General features: G+C 37.1%; 1 non-coding gene across 1 annotated transcript; it reads left to right on the plus strand.

Moving 5' to 3' along the window:
* The first annotated feature begins 2,251 nt into the window (after positions 1-2,251).
* Positions 2,252-2,312, plus strand: LOC116878149. The gene has a single exon (XR_004384781.1). It is a non-coding gene; the product is annotated as a U7 small nuclear RNA (small nuclear RNA).
* The last annotated feature ends 1,672 nt before the right edge of the window (positions 2,313-3,984 follow it).

Consider the following 3,984-nt stretch of genomic DNA (forward strand, 5'->3'; position numbering starts at 1 on the left):
AATTTTTTTCAAAGAAATAGAACAAATAATCCTAAAATTTATATGAAACCAGAAAAGCCCCCAAATAGCCAGAGGAATGTTGAGAAACAAAGCCAAAGTTGGTGGCATCACAATTCCAGACTTCAAGACCTATTACAAAGCTGTCATCATCAAGACAGTATGGTACTGACATAAAAACAGACACACAGACCAATGGAACAGAATAGAGAGCCCAGAAATGGACCCTTGACTCTATGGTCAACTGATCTACAAAGCAGGAAAGAATGTCCAATGGAAAAAAGACAGTCTCTTCAACAAATGGTGTTGGGAAAACTGGACAGCCGCATGCAGAAAAATGAAACTGGGCCATTTCCTTATACCACACACAAAAATAGACTCAAAATGGATGAAAGACTTCAATGTGAGACAGGAATCCATCAAAATCCTTGAGGAGAATACAGGCAGTAACCTCTTCAACCTCAGCTGCAGCGACTTCTTCCTAGAAACTTTGCCAAAGGCAAGGGAAGCAAGGGCAAAAATGAACTATTGGGACTTCATCAGGATCAGAAGCTTGTGCACAGCAAAGGAAACAGTCAACAAAACCAAAAGACAACTGACAGAATGGGAGAAGATATTTGCAAATGACATATCAGATAAAGGGCTAATATCCAAAATCTATAAAGAACTCACCAAACTCAATACCCAAAGAACAAGTAATCCAATCAAGAAATGCACAGAGGACATTTCTGCAAAGAAGACATGCAGGTGGCCGACAAATACATGAAAAAATGCTCCACATCACTTGGCATCATGGAAATACAAATCAAAACCACAATGAGATACCACCTCACACCAGTCAGAATGGCTACAATTAACAAGTCAGGAAATGACAGATGTTAGCAAGGATGCAGAGAAAGGGGAACCCTCCTACACTGTTGCTGGGAATGCAGGCTGGTGCAGCCACTCTGGAAAACAGTATGGAGGTTCCTCAAAAAGTTGAAAATAGAGCTACCCCACAACCCAGCATTCACACTACTAGATATTTACCCTAAAGATAAAATGTAGTGATCTGAAAGGGCAAGTACACCTGCATGTTTATAGCAGCAATGTCCACTATAGTCAAACTGGAAAGAACATAAATGTCTATCAGCAGATGGATGGATAAAGAAGAAGTGGTGTGTATACACACACACACACACACACACACACACACACACACACACACTGGAATACTATGCAGCCATCAAAATGAAATTTTAGCATTTGCAGCAATGTGAATGGAACTAGAGGGTACTGTGCTGAGTGAAATAAGTCAATCAGAGAAAGACAATTATCATATGATCTCTCTGATATGAGGAATTTGAGAGGCAAGGTGGGGAATGTGGGGAGTAGGGAAAGAAAAAAAAATGAAAAAAGATGGTATAGGGAGGGAGACAAACCATAAGAGACTCTTACTCTCACCAAACAAACTGAAGGTTGCTGGGGGGTGGGGAGGTAGGAATAGGGTGGCTGGGTTATGAACATTGGGGAGGGTATGTGCTGTGGTGAGTGCTGTGAAATGTATAAGCCTGATGATTCACAGACCTGTACCGCTAGGACAAATAATACATTATATGTTAACTTAAAAAAAAGAGTACACTTATGATGAACAATGAGTAATGTGCGGGATTGTTGAATCACTATATTGTATACCTGAAACTAATATAACATTGTATGTGAACTATATGGGAATTAAAAATTTTTTAAAAAGAAAGACTCCAAATAAGAAAGATATTAATTGTCCACAAAATTGACATACAGTTTTATGCAATCCGTATCAAAACTCTTCAACAAGATACATTGTAGATACAGACAACATTATTCCAAAATTTATATGAAAAGGCAAAGAAACTTGAATAGCTAAAACAATTTTGAAAAAGAACTAAATGGGAGGGGAGCCTGGGTGGCTCAGTGGGTTAAAGCCTCTGCCCAAAACTCGGGTCATGATCCTGGGGTCCTGGGATCAAGCCCCACGTCAGGCTCTCTGCTCAGCGGGGAGCCTGCTTCCCTGCCTCTCTCTGCCTGCCTCTCTGCTTACTTGTGATCTCTCTCTGTCAAATAAATAAATAAAATCTTTAAAAGTAAAAAAAAGAATTAAATAGGAGATATCATTCCAACTTCACAGTCAAAAAACAAAACAGAACAAAGAAAAAAACACCTTCACTTAAATCTTTTATCTTATACAAAAATTAACTCAAAATGAATCACAGACTTAAATATAAAATATAAAATGAAATATTATAGTTCTTTTAGAATTTGTCCAGTAGGTTTCCAGTCATTATCAAAAGACCATAGGGCTTGGGCAGGAAGTGGGGGTGGGGGGTAGCTCAGGGAGGCAGGGGAAACTACAAAACTTTTAGAAAATAATAGGAGAAAAACTTTGGGATCTAGGGCCAAGCAAATGATTCTTATACTTGACAACAAAAACATAATCCATAGAAGAAAAAACTGATAAATATGATCTCATCAAAAATAAAAATTTTGATCTGGGTGCCTAGGTGCCTCAGTAGGTTTAAGTGTCTAACTCTTGGTTTTGGCTCAGGTCATGATCTCATGGGACATGGGATTGAGCTCTACATCAGGCTCCCTAGTCAGCAGGGAGTCTGCTTAAAAAATTCTCACCCTCTGCCCCTCCCCCCACTCGTGCACGTGTGTTCACTCTCTCAAAAAAATTAATAAATCTTAAAGATCAGAGTTAAAATAAAAAAATAAAATAAAAAATTTACTCTACAAAAGACCCTCTTAAGAAGATGAAAAGACAAGCCATAGACTAAGAGAAAAGACTTGCAAAGCACATAACCAACAAGGATCAGAATCTAGAATATATAAAAACTCAACATTAAAAAACAATCTAATTAGGAAATCAGCAAAAGACACAAACAACCTGTCTTCAAAGAGGATGTATGAGATGGCACATAAGCACATGAAAAGACGTTCAACAACATTAGTCATTAGGGCAATGCAAATTAAAACCACAATGAGGTATCACTACACACCTTTCAGAATGGCTAAAATGAAAAACTGTAACAGTACCAAATGTTGGTGAGGATGAGAAAACCTAGATCATCCACACATTGCTTCTGAGAGTGAAAAATAAAACAGTCACGTTGAAAACAGGCAGTTTTATATAAAACTTAATATGCAACTACCATATACAACCCAGCAACTGCACACTTAGGTATTTTCCCCAGAGAATGAAAGCTTATAACTTATGTTTACATCAAAAGCTATACACAAATTTTATAATAGCTTTATTTGTAATAGCCCCAAACTGGGAACAATCCAGATGCCTTTCAATGGGTGAGTGGTTAAACTGCGGTACATCTATGCCTGAAATAAAAGAATGAACTACTGGCACACACAGCTTTCAATGACTCTCCAGGGAATTATACTGAGTGGAAAAAGTCAAACCTTTTATGATTTTATTTATACAACATTCTTGAAATAATGAAGCTATAGACTTGGAGAGCAGGTTAGTAATTGCCAAAAGTCAGGGATGGGAGTTGGGGGGAGGTATTATGACTATGAAAGGACAATAGGAGGGATTGCTGTAGTGAGAGTAATGTTCTTCACCTTGACTGTATCAATGAGACATCCTGGTTATAACAACGTAGTACAGGTTTTAAGATGTTCCCATAGGAGAAGTAGAGTAAAGTTTACACAGGATCTCTCTACAGTATTTCTTAATATATGCTAAACGATAATTATCTCAAAATAAAAAATCTCATTTAAAAAAACTGTATCTGGGTAACTTGACTGTTCTCTTTTTATATTTTATCTGTATTTTTGCTTATAGTGTTTAATAAGTTCCTTTAAAAATATTAGCTTATTTGTACATTTAAGAGACATTAAAAATATCTGATCATTATACTAAGTGAAAGAAGCCAGACACAAAAGGACAAACATTTCATGATTCCATTTATATGAAGTATCCAGAATAGGTAAATCCATAGAGATAGAAGGTAG

The sequence above is a fragment of the Lontra canadensis genome, unplaced genomic scaffold, assembly GCF_010015895.1.
Source record: "Lontra canadensis isolate GAN:19392208 unplaced genomic scaffold, GSC_riverotter_1.0 scaffold55, whole genome shotgun sequence".
Classification (NCBI taxonomy): Eukaryota; Metazoa; Chordata; class Mammalia; order Carnivora; family Mustelidae; genus Lontra; species Lontra canadensis.